At 41.7% G+C, this 19,406-nt stretch overlaps 1 protein-coding gene across 1 annotated transcript in view; it reads right to left on the reverse strand.

The window, feature by feature from the left end:
- Positions 1-19,406, reverse strand: part of F13a1 (coagulation factor XIII A chain) — a 155,893-nt gene that overhangs the window by 123,671 nt on the left and 12,816 nt on the right. The window lies entirely within an intron of this gene.

Consider the following 19,406-nt stretch of genomic DNA (forward strand, 5'->3'; position numbering starts at 1 on the left):
TAGTACTGTTGATTTCCTATTGTCTTGTTTTGAAATCCTGTATTATTTGTGTTGTTTTACTCTGATATGTTTAGTTCTGTTTTATTTTTTTTTAAATAAAAAATGGAGGCCAGAGGGTGAGGGGTCAGAGGTCACCATAAGCATGACACATTAGTAAAATCAAATGGTGGTCTAAGGTTAGACTGAGAGAATCAAAAGCAGGTAAAACGGCAATGATCATACCGAGAACACAGATCTTGGTTTCAAAATAGCAGAGCTCGTTGGAAAAGCACTTATTTCCAGGGCTGGGATGGGAACAGTACAAAATGAGCCTGGCATGCCTTCTTGTGCCAGACAACAAGGAAGGGTATGGAAGCCAGTTGGATCCATTTCTTACTGGCAAAATCTAGGGCTGTTTGAACATCAATTTAATTAATGATAATAGCAAGTTCAAGTAATGTGTTTAATTAAAAAAGAAAGGCAGAAATTCATACTGATACCAATCAATCATTCTATCAATAAATATTGATGGTGAATGGAATGATTTTGTTGTCTCAAGGTACTTTCCTCGAAAGTACTCAGTAATGACCAAGAGAATAAAGAGTCACTTTGTCTCGGGATGTGCTGCCCAGTTACATCAGGACATAGAGATTTATCCCCAGTTTCTGGGAGCAGAGGCATGCAGTGGCCTTGGCAGGTGATTTCTGCCTTAGTTGAAGACAGCTGTCTTGTCCAGGGTCACGTTCTCTTCTTGGGGAATCTCACCTCCTATAACTGACCTGTCAGTCCTTTTGCCGCCTCTCAGCAGCACTCCTAAGAGCCACCCCGGCTCCATAGATCCACATGGGCGACTCGAGACTTCTCTTGGGGTCACGTTGTGGCCTGATTTCTCCCTGGCCCAATGCTTCTTCCTTTTGTTAGAGCTGACCTCATAAATGTTTCCGAATTAACTTTTTGTATGCTAATGTCACAGTCTCATTTCTAGGTTCCCAACATGTGGCACCACCTTAATCAAGTGGTCAAAGTGAACATCATCTGTAATGGGACCTGTAAAAAGTCCTACGCAATCAGGGAGGTTCCTGCTGTGGTTTGAATGGCCCTACAAGACTCTTGTTCAATTTAATCTCCATGGTAAGGTGCTGAGAGGTGGGACCAGGTGGGCCTCTGAAACAATGATTAGACGAGGAATGAATGGATGCATTCGTAGATGAATGAGTTAATGGATTATCTCAGAGGAGGCTCTGTTAGAAAAGCCAGTTTGGGCCTGTCTTTTGTATGCTTCCCTCTTGCCATGTGACACCTGGAGTGGCCTTGGGACTTTGAGGAATCTCCACCAGCAAGATTGACTTCACCAGATGCAACTGCCCAATCATCAGCTTCACAGCTCTTAACTTTTTTTTCTTCTTAGATTTCCCAGTCTCTGGTATTATTATTAGTAGTAGCAGTAATAGTCAGTAATTGAACTCAGGACCTTGTGCTTGCCAGACAGTCGCTGTGCCACTGAACTCTATCCCCAGCGTTCAGGTACTGTTTTATAGCAACAGAAACTAGACTGACAGAAGTCCTGAAAAGAATGTAGCTCCAGTGCTGTGATGTTTCTGGGAAAGATACGTGGCCTGATTTTAATCATGAGGAAACGTCTGATGAAATTTAATGCATTCAACAAAATTACTCCTTTGTGATCTTCAAAGAGATCGAGTTCCAAAAGTCAAAGAAAGAGTATGAAATGGTGCCAAAAAGAGTTCCAGATTGAGGAAAGCTAGAGATGAGACAGGAGATCCAACAATGAAATGCAATATGTGACTGCACTAGATTTTCTTGCTGTAAGGGACAGAGCTGGGGGAACTCAAGTGGTTTCTGGAGAGTACCTGATCAGGGCACAAATGTTCTTGTCCTGAGTTTCATGGTTGCACAGGAAAATTTCTTTGTTTAGACAAGAGAGGTAGATAAAGTACTCATGAGACATAAGGCAGACAGTTCTTGTGATCCTAGAATAAAACAGCAGTTCTTTGTATTTTTCTTGTAAAGTGAATTTTGTTTCATAACTAAAAATAAAAATTTAAACAACAAAACAATATATATGTATCTGTCCATTGTTTCCCCAATCATTTTGAATATCCATATTCTCCTTTTTTTTTTTTTTTAGCTATCAGTGGTCTTTAGGTTTCTTAAAATGAGTAACAATTTTTCACTTTTTGGAAACATTGATTTTAACTTTCAAAAAATATTTCGAAGGAATATCCTACGTGGCCTTCACTAGGTAGTATCCATCTCTGACAAGAGGCATGAGGTGGTCTTTGCCTCGAGAAGCATCTAGAGTAAGAGAACAGACTAACGAATAAGAATCAGAACATCACTACAGAGCTTAACCCTCTACATAATAACACAAACCAAACCCAGAAGCTGAAGAAACCAATACCCAGGAGTTACTTAGTAAATCACTGAAGCAGAGATATTGAGTGTCTTTGTGACCAGGGTCTTCAACAAATCCAAGCTAAATAAAGCAGAGAGCCAAAAAGATATTCTTCTAAGATCAGGAGATGATTACCTTAAGCTTGTGCCCTAAATAATCACAATCACGATTTTTTTCCACTGAAATTTTATCTTGATGGCTATAAGCACAAGTGCTGTCTTTATGAATCATCTTTATTTTTAAAATTTGGCTAACACTCCTCTTGAGTGTCTTTGACATGTTTAAAGCAATTTGTTTCACAAATATGAAAGTTAGAAAAGATTGAAATGATGGAAATAAATAATGGAAACTGTGTGTCATTTCCTATCACTTAGGAAAATGTTGCATCAAAAAAAAAAAAAAAAGTTGTTTGCTGGAAAATGCCACCCAAGCTGTCTCCACCGCTTCATTTCCGTCCCTTGGTCATAGAAACATTCTCTCATCTCTTTTTTGTGAAATTAATTCCTTCAGAATACTAATGGCTCTTGCCTATGCTGGGCATTGATTTTTCTGGTGAACCTATAGATAGATACCTGCCAACTTGATTTTTAAGATGTGGGTGATAAGACATGGCTTTCACCTTTGGGAGCCAGTTATGAGGCTGAGAGGGAAAGGTGTTTTGTCATTTTTTCCCCCAGTCGAGGAAATTGGATGTGAATTAACATTAGTTCTTATAAATCCAGATAACATTCCACGTTTACTGGGAGAATGGATCACATTGTGAGGATGAAAGGCTTTCCCCGCAAGACTCATGTACTTCCGCCAGGTTACACCTATATTAGGGAGTGTCAAATGTGGTTTTTTTTTTTTTTTTTTTTAGCTTCTAGACTGCAGGAAATTTCAGGCTCTACAGATCCTGATATCTATCGTAGTTAGTGTGGGTTGCTATAACAAAATACCATGGACTAGAAAACTAGAACTACAGATAAGGACCTTTTTTTTTTTTTTTTAAATCACTCCAGAGATTGGGACAGCTAAGATCAAGGTGCTGGAAGATTTGGTTCCTGGTGAAGATCGGCTTGCTGGCTTACAGATGACACCTTCACTCCATGTTCTCCTGTGGCAAGGACAGAGACATGGCACTCTGGTCTCTTTCTCTTCTTAGAAAGGTGCCAACCTCATTCACAACATGTGATGTACTCTTAACATTATCTCCCAAAGAAAATATGGAGCTGGAAAGAATATAAATATTTAATGTACAACAATGTCTCATCCTTCTTGTCCAAGACTTTTTCCTCTCTCCTGTACTAACAGTCTCTGCATTGCTCTGCCCGGGCTATACTTCAGCTGAGTTCCACATATCCGGTCTCTTCCCTTAAAGAGGAATCAGTTGAGTTGAGATCCTCATTACCAGCTACTCTTGGTATCCCTGACTTGATGCAGGATTTAGTACATGGGAAATTCTTGGAAGAAAGCAGAGTCCACAGAAATGAAGGCCAGGAACCCAGTACCTTCTGCAGACTTACGCAATAAAGAGAATTCTAATACAGTGATTTAAACTGTTGAGGCATTATTTCCTACAAAGTGAGAGCATGGACCTACAAGTCAGGATAATTAGTCTTCACAGGTATTAAAATTTTAGCAAGAAAAATGTAGTAGGCTTTTGCTGCTAGCTGTTAATTGAGATCAATTCCCTTAGAATGAGTTGCCAAATGGCTGATTTCTTGGGTGAACTGAGGAAGTATCAAATGAGAGACACTTTCCGGGGAAGGCTGGTCCAGATGCAGTATGCAGATTTCAGGGACACTGAGGGTACTGTATGAAATTCTTGATATACTAGCAGAATCAGTGCCTCAGTTTCCTGATATCCAAATGCAATTAAATAACTACCATAGCTAGACTCCAACACAGCAAGGGGCACGAACCTAAGTTTTCACACTGATTGAGCCACAGAGTTGCATGACTAACCCATTTATTCTCCCATGGCTCTAAGTGTCTGCTGGTGATCTCACTGGCGAGTTCTAGTTCCCCGAGGGGTCTGACTGAGCAGTCAGCTAGTTCTACCCTGCTGCCCTTCACCCAGAACCCTGAGTGGTGACAGCAGTACCTGGCAGTGCTCCAGAGGGAGAGATTTAGAGAGACACTCGCATTATCAACTGCCGGAAAGCAGAGGTGGCTGCCTTCACAGGCAGCTCAGGCCTCCGCTGCCTTATGGTGAAGAGGAGGAGATGAGTCCTACTTATATGCCTCAGAGTTCACTGGATCTACTGCCAGCTCTGGGCATTTTCAGTTCATTTCCAGTGGCCAGATCACCCCCCTCTCTTGGCTGGTCTTGTATCAGTGTCTCCCTTGGCCTGACCTGTGTTGAACGAGTTCATCATTCCCAGTGTGCACTGCTAGAGCCCAGTGGAGGCTTCACCTCATGCAATCAGACGCTCATGACTCTTGGTGTCTTTCCTTACAGAAATAGACTTCCTGCGCCCCCTTTAGACATGTATCCTAAATACCTACTATCAGGAGGTCACTCGTGCTATATTTCCCTAGATTTCTTGTAAATGCCTCTTGCCTCAGAACTGATTTGATGTCTCTGTCTCCAAAGTTTGCTAAGGAAGTCCCATCTTGAACCTGCCTTCCTAGCAGCCTTGTGGTTAGTCACCTTTTCACTCTCCAGTGTCCTGTTCTGAAGGCTAAATTAAAGGCTCATCTCAGCTGTGACCCATGGAGCTCCATCAGGCTCCAGGCTGACCTTCTACATAATGTATCCAAATCCCCTTTTTGGGTCCAGAGAATAACAGACATCTAAATTAAATGAGTTGGCTAAAGTGATAGACATGATTCTGTCTAGCCCTAACAGATGCAATTCTGTGATTTTATGAAATGCACAGTTTTGGACAATATCACATCTACTACTGAGCAGATGTGCATGGTAAAGCATTTGAGGAACATGCTTGATGGAACAGCCAGTCTTAATGGCTTGGTGGGCAATCACCCTGAGTCCCCCTCCCCGTTCAGTCCTCCTTTCTGCCTTGACTACAAGTTCAACACTCAACATCTTCATTCTCCCCACCACCTACTCATGAAAACTACCTGCCTCCTTTCTATGCATGCCTGAGTCTTCATACTTTCTGGGTTTTTTCTCTCAAAACTTACTTTTGGAATATCTTGTTTCCTTAGAACGCTAGGGTGAAACGAGTCATTCTACAAAGCAAATTAATGTAAATTTATGAATGGCAGCTGATTGTAAAATATTCTCTACTCACATGGAACATTTTCATTTTATCAGAAGAACTTCTGATACCACTCGAAAGCATGACTACAGTGAAGGAACTCCACACCCTGGCCCTGGGATTCCTGTCCTATTTCATTGTACCGTAGACTGCCTCTCTGCCTCACTAGACCACACAGGCGGGAAAAGGGTGCAGCATATGACTGATGGACGTAAGTGTTCAAATGAATGGATGAGGTGAAGTGTTTGATTTTAATATGTCTTATTATCATTCTACACGTTCATCTCAAGAAGCCTTTATCTTTTCAAGTACATTTAGTTTCACATATCAAAGTGTGAGAATTTGCAAATCTCTTGATTAACAGGATAGCATGGATTATCAAGGTGTCCCTTTTAGATCTTCCCTCTAGGGATAGTTGATGAACAAGTCCAGGGAATTGGATATTATTTAAGTCTTTCCTGAGCTCCCACACACACAGAGACCCATGCAATTTCTTGAGATTGTCTTGTAAATTATTCTTGGAAACTCATGGTGACTAAACTGTATCAGATCATTTTAATGACATTCTGGGGGATAATTTTTTTTTCAAGAGCTTCTGTTTGAATGTGACACGACAAAATGGATTGTTTGGGAAGTGACCTGTTGTGTCACAAATGTGAATGTTCCAGCTTACCTCTCTGTAAGCAGGAAACACAAGGTCTGAATTCTTCCATGCCAAGAGGCAAAGAGTCGCTCCCCAAATGGTAACTGCAGACGGATCCCATAAAGGGTTCATATTCCTTTATGGACCTTCCAGAATGGGCCTGTCCATCATCACTGCAAGCTCTGGACCACTCCATGCACCTTAAGAGGAGTGGTTCCCGAGGCTCAGGAATGGCTAGGAAACTTGACTGGGCAAAATAGTTGGCTTTCATTAGAAGCTTGCACCCCAAGGCAGGACAATAAGACCTTGCATTTCCAAGGATGCCCTTCTCCCAGCCTGCAAAGTACACAGTCCTATTCCTTTTGAAAAACTCTCAGTTCCTCCGGCTCCATCCATTCCTTAGACTTTGCCCTCTAGTTCTAACCTGTCCTTTCCCTCCTGGTCTCCCCCGATCACCCACAGTAATCCCTTCCCACAGCACACACTCATGATAGAGACGTGGATCAGTGCAGCATTGATTATAAACACTGTGGTCACATTCATTAAGTTTTGTAGAATTCCTCTTAGCAGATAGATAGATTGATAGATAGATAATAGATAGATGATAGATAGATAGATAGATAGATAGATAGATAAAAATAATCCACTGGGTATATGCCCCGAAGATATGAATCAGTATTTCAAAAAGTCATTCGCACTCCCATAGTCATTTTAGCACCATTTGTAATAGCCAAGATAACAGAGTAATGGAAAAAGAAAGTGGTATACATATGCAATGGAATATTATTTAGCCACAAAAACAATGAAACCCTGTCATTTGTCGAAAGATGGATAGACTTGGAGATCATATTGGAAGCAAAATAAGCCAGACACAGAAAGACCAGTAGTGTATGCTTTCACTTATACATGGAATCTAAAGAAGCTAAGCTAGAAGTAGAGTGGATAGTGGTTACCAGGGGTTGAGGAGAGTAAGGAGAAGGGGTGGAGAGATTGGCTAGTGGGTACAAATTTACAGTTAATTAGGAAGAAAAAGTCCTGGTGTTCTATTGCAAATAAGTATTATAGTAAATAACAATATTATAGCGTAGAAACCAAATAGCTGGATGAAAGAATTTTGAATGTTTTCATCACAAAGAAATGATAAATGCTCAAGATGGTAAGTGATGTAGAGATCGTGAGTTTATCATTATGTAGTTTACACATGTGTAGAAATACCACACTGTAGCCTCTAAAGATGTACAATTGGTATCTGTCAATTAAAAGAAACAAATGATTTAAATAGAAATAAATCAGTAATAACAGGTGTGGGTTTGAATAGCTCTTAAACACCTCCAGGTGTCACAAAACACTGAACACAGCAGAGGTCCCACCTCAGAATGTCACTGAGCCTAACATGAAATGAGATGTTACAAAGGCTCTCAAACCAAAATAGAAAGGAAGCAGACAGGAAGCCGAAGAAGCCACAAGACTTCCAACAGGGGAGCAAAGGGGCATCCAAAAGGCTAAGTGAGGGCAGCCAGCGACGAGGCAGTGCCTTAGAAGCTCCGGCCAGGATCCAAGCAGACACCACAAGTGCCTTCTTCACCTCCCGAAAGGAGCTCCCAGTGCCCCCTAACTAGACGTTCATGTATGAGACAGTGAGTAATGTGGGTGGAAAAAAGTGACAGCCAGAGAGAAACAGACACAGCAATGGAGAACAATAGAAACTACAGAGAGAAGGAAACAGACCAGAAAATGGCTAGATATTGAGGGAAAAGAGAAAAGGTGAAGAGGAAGCGAAAGAGAGGCACAGCTATTTATAGTTCACCTCGTGGCCATCTAATACCTGTTTGATTGCTGTTCCAGTAACACATTATGTAGGTTATACTTCCTCAAGGAACATTAGAAGGCTTTAGCTTTCCTATATAGTTGCAATATTCAAAATAAGCCTGGCAATTGGGTCATCTTATTAGCAAGCAGCTATCACTAAGCAGTTCAAAAAGCCCACAGTATTCCCTCATCAGAGTTTACAACAGGCTCCCGGAGTAGCCGGAGGGCACGGATGATGAGTAATTAGTCCACGTTAGCCTTTTTCATGGGCTTTAATTCCACTTATAGGCTGTCTCTTTGCGGACTGGAGATGCAAGAGCAGGGCAAAATGAGTGGCACATTAGTTTTCATTAACTATCTTTCCCCACCTTTCTCACCCCTCACTTCACAGACCACAAGATTTTTTAGGATTTACGGGCAGGGGGATGCCTGCACTGTGTCACACCTGAGTGCTAATCGCAACTTCCTGGAGTGGACAGCTTGGATTACATGGGTGTTAATGAGGCAAGCTATGAATCCTCACAAGGGAAAGAGGTCAGTGTGAGACACCAGCGTGAAGACACAGACAGTGAGAGGAGCAAGGGTACAGGCAAATTAGGGGACTGGGAAGGAGAGTGGAGAAGGAGGAGGAGGAGGAAGCGAGGCATTCATGTGTGACCGCATTTCAGGATCCACGGTCCTTTTCAAGAGCCCCATGTGATGCATAGGTGTCCTGGGTCACACGGGTGACTCTGGTGATCCCTCTCCCTTCCTTCTTTTCTCTCTCTCTCTTTCTTTCTCTTTGCCTGTCCTTTTCTCAACATCTCCAACACTACCACGTATCTTTGGAATAACAGCCATTCTAACAGGTGTGAGGTGGTATTTTATTATGTATATATATAATTTATAATATCTACTGGTTATTTATATCTCTTCCTTTGACAAACACGCTGTTCAAAAACCTTTGCTTACTGACTTGGATAAGTCAGCTAATCTTTGCAAATTTTATTTTCCAGATTTTAGTGAGATTTAGTCCTACCCTCCATGATTCCAAGGTTTTATTTATTTTTATGAGAAAAAGAGGTGCTGTCATTTACATTATCTCTTTTAGTCCATAAATAGCTTGTGTTAGCTTTACATGACTGATATAATTAATTTACAAGGAGAAAACCTCGACTTTGGTGGTTCCAACGCACAATCAGGTGTACCAATTGTTTTCAGGCTTTTCCAGCAAGGATGTTGCATCATGGTAAGGGTGGGGAGTACACGGTGGAGCCAAACTGCTCACTTCATCAGTCAGGAAGCAGAGAAAAGAAGAGGAAGAGATGGAGTTCCCATAATCCTCTTTGAGTGCAAGTCCCAGGCACCTAGGGACTCTCTGTAAGCCCCACTCACTCACAGGTCCTCCCATCTCCCCATAGCAAGGGTCCAGGCCTTTGACACATGCATCATGAAGGATACTCATCCAGACCGTAGCTTGTGTCTTAGTTACCTCCTTCGTGGCTGGGACAAAATACCCGACACCCACAATGCAAAAAAGGAGATGTTTGTGTTGGCTCATGTTTCAGCTGACTCCAAGGCAGGAGTAGGTGGCAGAGGGGTTTAGCGGAAGAGAGCTGCTCACAGCATGGCAGACAGGAAACCAGAGCGAGGGAGAAGCCAGCGAGGGAGACACTGTGTGCCCTTCTCTCCTGGGCCACACCCTCAGTCAGCCAGCTCTTCTAACCAGCCCGCACCACCCCACAGAAAGGCAGCTACAGCACCCGCACACAGCAACTGCCCAGCAAAAGCCCTGCCTACGGCACATGGGGGTGTGGGGGACATCTCGATAGGAGCGCAGCGACAGGGCTGTTTAAAGTACAGGTCACGACTGCCACCTATGCATGAGGACACTGGAACGGAAGGCTGAGTGGTTCTGGCACTGATCTCAGTGCCGACTGGGATCTGCTGAGTGCAGACTCCTCTTCTCCCCTGTGCTGCCCCCACCCTTCTGTCAGATGGGGCGCCATTCCTGAAGTGAACCCCAAGTGGAAGAGGGCCAGCCCCTGGGGCACAGTCGTTCCTCTGGCCATAGCATACTGTTTTACTAGAGGTGAACTTTATTTTATTATGCAAAGGAAAAAATACCTATTTCACTTGTCTTGTTACAGAAGAAAACATGGATTCTTCTTGGGGAATAAAGGAGAAAAATCACACAGAGTTATGCTGCAGACATTTGTGCAATCATTTCCTAGGATGATCATCCCCCAAGTCTCTTACTGATGTCCTAGACAGCATTCTTCCATATTTTTGTCCCAGTAATGCAGAAAGTGTGAAAAGTCATCTCTTTTAATTCTCTCCTTAAAATGCTTCTATAGAAGCTCCTGGCCATTTATAGAATAACATTCAAACTTCTTATCAAGCTGTAAAGTTATCAGGTGTTCTCAAATGTCTATGCACCTCTGAACTTCTCTCTCTTTTTTTCTCTAGGAAATGTGCATTTTGCACTCCACTGAATCAACTCCTACTTACCCTGTGAGACCCAAGTCAAATAACCTAGAGGATTCCTCCAACCACCCTCATAGTCAGTTGCTTCCTCCAAGGTGACTTCTAGGCATTGTGCCCAAATCTGTAACAATGAACTGAATCTTCTAGCTCAGACTCCCTGCTGACTGGATCCCTCGGAGGGAAGGAGGTAAACACATGCTGCTAAAATGCTTTGCATATGCGAGATGTTCAGTAAGGACGCACTAAACACATTCAAAAGGGAAAGAAATGGGCTTAATAGTGAAAAGAAATAGATACAAAATAAATATGCAAACTTAAAATATCACTTTTGAAAAGTTACTAAATGAATGCTAAATCCATTAGTTATTTCTATGTTTGTATAAAATCTTAGGTGTCAAAACAAAAATTGTATATTATGTAAAGGTACCATAACAACACATAGACTACAAATTCACTTGAGTTCCACCATCCGCCCACTTTGGCATTTGAATTAGTTACCCTTCTGTTGCTGGCACAAAGCACCAGACACCTGTGACTGAAGGAGGAGAGGCTTATTCTGGATCATGGCTGCAGGGGACTCTGGCCATGCATGGCTGGCTGGCTCCAGGGCCAACATCACACGGTGGGGAAAAGATGCTCAGCTGATGGTGGCCAGGAAGCAGGGAGCTAAAGGAGGCTCCGGGCATAAGAAGATAGCCCTGCAGGTCACTTTCCCAGTGACCCACACATGTAGCCAGTTTCTACCTCTAAATATATGAAACTTTGGGGCATACTGTAGATTTAAACTGTAAGAGTATGCTACAGAAGAAAGATAATAGGCAACAGTTGTTTGGAATTTCCTAAAATGAGTCCTGCATTTCATTAGGGGATTACAAAACCAAAAATGTAGTCATAGAATATAGTAAGTCCTGTTTGTAGTGAAATAACTTAAGGATACGTTGGGCTAAACAAAAATGTTTTTTGACCGTGGGCTTACTTGGAGCCTTCAAAATTCTGATGTATGTTGGGACTCTTTGAGAAGAGACACAAAACACAGCATGATCTAGTGTTTGATGGAATTTTTCTTTTCCCAAGGAACATCTCATGACAGGTGCTCGCAGGGAAAACACTCTGGGAAACACTGTCCTAGTTTCTTAGATGCCATTATTAGTACTTCACAGAGACGCTTAAAAATGAACACGCTTATCATCCGCGCAGCTCCCACAGGAGCGAACATGGAAAGGGAAGTCTTACAGAAGTGTTCTTTCAAAATTCAGAAACGGCCTTTTGCAGTGAAGTACAGCACGGAGTGGAGGTGACAGCAGTCTAAAACATGTTTTTCTGCATGTTACTAGCTGCATGATTAAGGGAAAGAAGTTTTTCAATGGAGGAGCTTTGCTATGGTTTTGAACATCACACATCGGAATGGCAATTTTATCTGAACTCTCTGAAGCACAAATTGGTGGAAAAATTGTCTTAACGACTTGGCTTTCAAGCTGCTATGGTTTGAAAGTGTTTCCCCCTTGCTGGAGGTCTGGTCCCCATTGTGGTGGCATTGTGGGTGGGCCCAGTAAGAGGTAAGTAGGTCATTGGGGGAACTGCCTTTGGAGATTAATGCTGGTCTTGCAAACTTAGTTCCCACAGAAGGTGTTGTTGTAGGAATGAGCCTGACCCCCCAACCTCTCTGGCTTCTGGTCTCTGTATGTGATCTCTCCTTTTTGCATGGCTACCCACTGTGAGGTTATCCACCATGTTGTGAAGTGGCCAAGAAGTCCCTCACCAGAGGCTGAACCAATGAAGCAACTAGATCTAAGCTTTTCAGCTTCTAAAACCTCCAAACAAACTTCTTTTCTTTCAAGATTCCAAGCCTCAGGTAGTTTGTTATGGAAACAGTGAACTGATACATGGATATAAGAATGGCCCTCTGCTTCCCTAAGCTCCTGCAGCACCAGTTCACCTCTCCACGGCACTGAACAGCTTGAGGTTAACAGGCACGATGCTCCGTCTCCTGTGTCTGCCCCTAAAGCATTCAGACTCTTCCCTACCCATGTCCTAATATCCCCGCTGACAAGAAATTCCTCTTCCTACTCCATCCTTCACTCGTGCACCCTATTCCTCCACCTTTTTTGGGATTCTACTTCAGCCATCCATTGTTTCCCCAAAATTTTTAGAGTTCTTCCTTGACTGATTCCTTCCCGCTGCTTGTATGTTCTTTCAAATCCTCCAATCCCAAAACAAATGCCGAAACCAAAACACTCAACTCCTAACCTACATTCTTCTCCAAACTTTCTTTTCTTGTCCTTCAAGTCTCTTGAAAATTTAATGCAAATTTTCCAATCCACATTTTCACAACTCATTACTTTCAGGTCCTTATGACTTAGTTTCTCCCTGAATGACCAATGTCCCCTGGCCCTGAGTCCAATGGGCAGCTCTTACCTTACTGCATTACCTTACTAGGGTTGGCAAACTTGGTCACACTGTCCTCTGTAAACACCCAACAGGCTTAGAGTTAGTGACAGAGCACTGCTCTGGTTTTCTTCTTGCTTATCTGGCCTTCTGGAGCTTTGGTTCATGGATTTACCTCTTTACAAGTTGTTTCTCCCCCGGCTTTGAGACTCAATCCACTTCTTACTTGATCTAATTGTTCCAGGTGAGTTTGTCTATCTAAATATGTGCATGATTTCTACATTTCCTTCTGTCCCACCCACGCACCATCAAGACTGCTTCAGCCTCACCCTGTCATTTGGACTCGCTGGCCCAGACGTCCTCATGGACTTCACAGTCACCAGCTTCCTACAGAGCCTCACCTGTGCTGTGCCTGCTCCCTCGCTCGAGGCAGCATACAGTGTGGTTGGGAGAAGCTGCCTGGGTTTGAACGGCAACCTCATCACTTTCTAGATGTGACCTGGGATATGTTCCTTAACCAACCCTACCTTTATCTTGTCTGCAATATGATGACCTTGCCAAGAGAGATGCTCAGAGAACTAAATGGGTAAGATGGCACTCTGCACTCTGTGTAAGCAGTGCTGAGAATTAGGAGTGGGAGACACTGCTCACTTTGTCTTCTCAAATGCAGTGCACACTTGCGTAATTTGCCATCGTAGCCAAAACAAGCCAGCAACCTGGGGACTTCCCTTGACTCCACCCCCAACACGCCTCACACAGACTACCAATCATAAATTCCTACTGCCAATCACTTAGCTTTTACCTGCTAAGAATTTCTCAAAGTGTATCAGCCCTCTCCATTTCTACAACCATAGTCTCTCCTCTCAGTATTTTTCTGGTAGCCCTAATTACTCCCAAACCCATAACTTGGGCTGGAGTGAGCTATTAAGAATGAGACTCCTAGCCAGGCATGGCGGTGCACACTGTAATCCCAGCACTCAGGAGGCTGAGGTAGGAGGATCACCATGAGTTTGAGGCGTGGGCTACATAAATGAGTTCAAGGTCAGCCTGAACTGCAGAGCCAGACCCTGTCTCAAAAGAAAAAAAAAATACTGAGACTCCTCCATGTCATTCCCATCCTTCAAACCTATCAGTCTGACTCCCTACCTGGTTTTCAAAAGATACTAAATAAATCAGTGGAATAGAAATATTTGAGTGCTGATGTAATAGCTTGATGTACAGGGTTAAGGACTGGATTTTTCGGGCAATGAGGACTGGACCCATGAACATGTTACCTTGATATGCGCCCATGCACTCATGAGACACCAATCAGGAAGGGATATCTGGCGTACAACACTGGTGTACACTGGCGTCTGCCTTTAGCTCTCCCTTGCCCCTGTCCTTTGAAGGGTCTAAAGAAGGCATTGCTTTCACGGTTTCCCTTACTGATAAGCACAGCAAATGAGACATTTATAATTCCCTGGAAGCTTCTGGGAAATCTTTTTTTCCCTCCGATGAAAGTGAAAGAACTTCCTGCTACTGGCCCTCCGTCTTCTTTCTGATGTGACCAGATGTGTGAACATGGAGCTGTGGATCCATTGCGGGCTGAGGAAAAGGTCAGGCAAATCTCGGAAGTCCTTGATGCCCTTGGGGTTCTGTGATTGAGCTTCAGGGGGAAGGATCTGGCTCATGAACCACGTGGTTCCTCAGGAGGGCTGACCAGGGAAAGTAACCTCTCTGGCCTAGCGAGAGCTAGTAAGGAGGGCCACGAAGACTTGTTTCCTTGGAAAGGCTCTCTCTGTGTCAGCTGAGTATCACAGAAGCGGGGGTCCACGTGAAAGTAACAGCAAATTAACACCACAAGCTGCTCCCAAGCTTTCACAGCTCCAGCCACAGGTTAGCAAACCTATAATTAACGTTCTGTTGTAAGGATTTTTCATGGCTGTAGACACAGAGGTGGAAGGAGAGAAAAAAGGCTCCTGGGCACATTTTCCACCCACACCCCCTCTTCAAGTTCATTAACGCCTCCCACCTAATGCTCAGAGCTAGCTATGCTCTGCCAGCCACTAATGAACACAGTGATCAAACCCAAGGCACACAGCCTGGTGCAGGGAACACCCTAGCCCTCCCGCTGATCTCATCTACGCAGAGAACCCAGCACATGCAGGTTACTTGGAACCATCTGGCTTAAGTATTTTTTAAAAAGTGGTTCCTCAAACATTAAAACTGTATTTACTTAAATAGTAGAATAGGAATAAGAGAAGGGAAGAAGAAGGGAAGCAAGAAGGAACCAAAGGAAAGGAGGAAAGGAGGAAGGCAGGAACTGTGGAGTAAAGGAAGGAAGGGGAAACATCACGATTAGACGCAGAATCACGTAGAAATGAATTCCATGACCTGTTTGGAGAACAGCAGCAACGCGACCCTTCAAAGTGTGAACCTATCCTGATTTATCTTATATACTGTCATCGGGAAAGGGAACAGAGTCATGGGAAAGCACCAGAAGCTATTAAGTGTGAAGGCATTTTCCTATAATTTTAATACAACAGTATCTTTCTCTAAGCAATGGTTAGGTTCCTTCAAAGTAATGCTTCGATTGATCTTTGATTCATCTCATTGTGATAAGGTTCTGGAAGAGATATTTGGAAAGATTCTCTTATTTATTTATTTTTTTTTACAAACAGTTCTCTTTTCTGTCTCATTTTTGGTCTTTTTATCGGTACCAGGGATCGAACTCACGACTGCCTGCTTGCAAGGCAGGCTCTTATGCCGCTGAGCTAAATCCCCAGCCCCTCTTTTCTGTTTCTTAAACCAGTATTCTCCCATTCTGGGTTTCCTGATACTGAGGTGCACTTGAATCTCTAAGTCTTGTATGTAATTTCATTTCCAATTCATATTGGATATTTGTCCTTTCTTATTATAACAATTGCATTTAGAAATCTAATTTCAATGCCTTTGTTTGGTCCTATAGAGGTGAGTGCTTCACTGTAAGTGAGTTATTCAGCAGTGACTCTGCTCCATTCCCCTGTGACTGTGCAAGGTAAATCAGGACATGTCCACACTCTGACAGTGGACACCATGACCCTAAGAAGTAATAAAAACGTGTTGGTTTAACGAATATGTAGGTTTCATCTCACAAGTAAGATTTAGTGTGCTTTGTCTTCCTTTTTATTAATGAGTAACAGTTATACCACTTTGTGGTTTAAATAAAGGCTTCCGTGTTTGCTGTAGTAGTTCTCGTGTGAGCCCCAGAGAACCCCCACACTGCGAATGCCTGAGGTGGGCAGTGCACTTCATTGCCTTGAATTGGAGCAACTCCTGAGATGCGGTCAAGCTCCAGCGTCCGCATCGGGGTCCACTGAGGCCCTTGTCTTGTTATTCACCTCCTCCCTTTACCAGACACTAACTCCACCCTTCCCTCTCTCAAGATGTGGATCCTGAGAATGTTCAGCAAAATCTGCACCCAGACATCCACCCCGCAGTTTGTTTTCTCAGAGCTCAACCTAAGACACTCATCATTTTCCCCGACACTGCATGGCAGAATTAACAAACAAATTTCCTCACAGTTGCACCAGAGCTGTGGACAGAATCTCACGTGGGTGTCAGCTGATACACTGAGTACAGGGATTCATCACATTATAAGCAAAACCAGGGTCTTTAAATCAAGTCTGGCCTTTGTGCTGAAATACACATGCACACACACATTGTACATCTTTTTTTTTTTTTTGTCTTTTTGGTCTTTTTGAGACAGGGTCTCGCTCTGCAGTTCAGGCTGGCCTTGGGCTCACTATGTAGTCCAGGCCGGTCTCAACTTGTAATGTTCCTCCTGCCTCAGCCTCCTAAGTACTGGGATTACAAGCCTGTGCCACCATGCTCAGCTGTACACTTTTCATGTACATTAATGAAAGGTAAAATTTCTTCCAAACTTTTTGTCAGCCTGATGGATATTATTTTGATTTGCTTCTCTAGTTGAGCGTGTTTTCATGCAATTATAGGCTGTTTTCATATAATTATAAGCTGTTTCTTGTGTTATTTTGTGCTCTCACATTCTTTGCATATTTCTGTTGACAATTTGTGTACATTTGTGTGGGCTTTACTTTCTCGGTTAACTCTTTAACTGTGACCTAGGTTTTTATTAATTTTCCAGACCTAAGTTTTGCCCACTGAATTAATTAGGAATGTATTTTGTCATGTATTTATATTTGGTCATTTGGCCATATTTATGACTTTTTGTGGTATTTTGGTGTATTTATGTAGTTTTCCATATTTTCAGAGTTTATAATCTTAGTAAGGTCTGTTTCATGTTCTCACAAAGTTGTTTTATAATAACTTTATGCTGTATAATACTAGCTATCCTGTCTGAACACTATTATATATGCTATAAAATGGGAGTCAATTTTTAAATTTTCTTCCAGTTGGAGAATCAAGTGTTCTGGCATCATTTTTTTAAAAGAAGCAAACAAGCAAAAAAAAAAAAAAAGCCTCACATATTTTTCTTATTCTATGAGATCTACCACTGCATGAACTTTTCTTATACTCTGCAATCTGTTTCTGGATTCCCTATTGTGCCTCTGATCGTTCAGATCTAAAATGTCCCCCAAAATGTTCATGTACTCAAAAGCAGGGCTTTAAAAAAGCATTATTTGATGATGGGGCATAATATTCATCTGTGAATTAGTCCATTGATGAGTTTAGAACAGAAAGGGCTCTTAGGAAAAAAGGTCTGTTTGGGGGTGGTGGGGTGGTGGTGTACAGAATGGAAGAGCTTCTTCTCCTCTCTGCCCCTTTTTGGGTGCCATTTGTTGAGTAGCTTTCTTCTTCCAGCTGCTTCCCTGCACCATTTCTGCCTTGGAGCTGGCTAACCACAGACTAAACCCTCTAAATCGTGAGCCATGTAAAGATCTCCTTCTTTAGGTTGCTGGGGTCAGGTATTTTACCCTAGTGATGTAAGATCGACTAATACTAAATATTACTCAATATTTTTATAGTGACCTGATAGCTGCTCCTCATAAAATACTCCTATTATTTATTATTTCTTTATTTTTTTGGTTACTGTCACATAAATATTCTTGTAAATGAATTTAAGGTTATTTTATCCAGGAATAAAACCAAAAAGTAAGGTCCTTCAAAACACCAATGTGATTCTAATCGTAAATATATTAAATTTACATATTAATATTGGAATACTTATGTATACTTTTATATGCATGACCCTGCATATAAAACTTATTCTGCCACCTTACTACAAGTTTGTACTCTTTGAGCAGCATCTTGAATGACTTAAAAAATTGAAACTTTCCATCTAAAAATATGTTTGTACTTTCATTGATTTCTTATGTCATCTGCAGAGATTGAATAACTGCTTTATCTAGGTTTTGAAATTTATTTTTTAATATTTAGCCTGGTCTTCTATAGGTTGGCCAATATTATATATGATATGCCTTTCCTATTTGGATTTTGATGTTTATGTTTTTATTTTTTTATCTAGCCATCTCGTAAAGTTTTATTGATTTTATGCTTTTCCTCTTGAGTCTGATAAGTTTTCTACAAATACAATTACATTAGCAAAATATGCGGTTTTATCTCATTTAAGGATTCATAACAGCTCTTTCTCTTACATTGTTCATTTTCTCACATTGTTAAAGCAATACTTTAAAAAGGGTAGTGATCAGATGCTTTCCTGTCTAATTCCTGATTATAATTAAATTTGTTAACATTTTCCTACTCAAATTGTTGTTTTGGGAATAAATAATCTTTGTTAGCAGAATGGAAGAATTGCCTTCTGCTTTTGTTTTACTTAAACTCTTTATAAAAATATCCACGGAATTTTGTCACGTCCCTTTCAATCACCATTGACCTAATTGCTTAATTTTTTGATTCTCTTTAAGTTGTGTACGATGATGTAGGCAGGTTTCCTTACACTGAGCCACCCTTGCTTTTATGTGCCCTTCTTCCTTGATACGCTCATAAATTCCTAGTGAAATGATTTCCAAAATGTCTCAGATGTCAATATCTGTAACTTAATGAGAGGTCTCCGTGATCAAATTAATTTGAGAATTATTGGGCCAAACAGTTAAATGGTTCTTCCCATTAGTTTGTACTGTCATTGTTTGATTGTCCACTTTTTGTGCTTCGATTTTGTAACTTGAGCAACTACTTCTAAGATAACAATATGTAATTTATCAACTAGTGATTTCTTAGTGTTATTTGTTTATTTTTGAAATTCTGTATTATTTCTACCCTTTTTTTTTCTGTTTTTCTTTTTTTATCTAAAAAAAATAAATATATATGGTACTTCCTGGAACCTTTGAAACTAATGTGAACTGTCAATCATTAAGAGATTATAAGATAGTATCTTCTGAACTTTAATGGACCATCTATTTTTCATGGCTGGTCCCATGAGACTACATTAAACCTGAATCAACTTGTATGTCCACAAGTGGAGGTTTATGCTCCAATTTGCAAATATATTCAGCACAAAAAAGCAATTAAGTCACGGTAATAAATTAAAAGTCTTAACTATAGGATG

This window comes from Cavia porcellus, unplaced genomic scaffold, assembly GCF_034190915.1.
Source record: "Cavia porcellus strain 051 isolate PalLab524CR breed Dunkin Hartley unplaced genomic scaffold, mCavPor4.1 scaffold_13, whole genome shotgun sequence".
NCBI classification, from domain to species: Eukaryota; Metazoa; Chordata; class Mammalia; order Rodentia; family Caviidae; genus Cavia; species Cavia porcellus.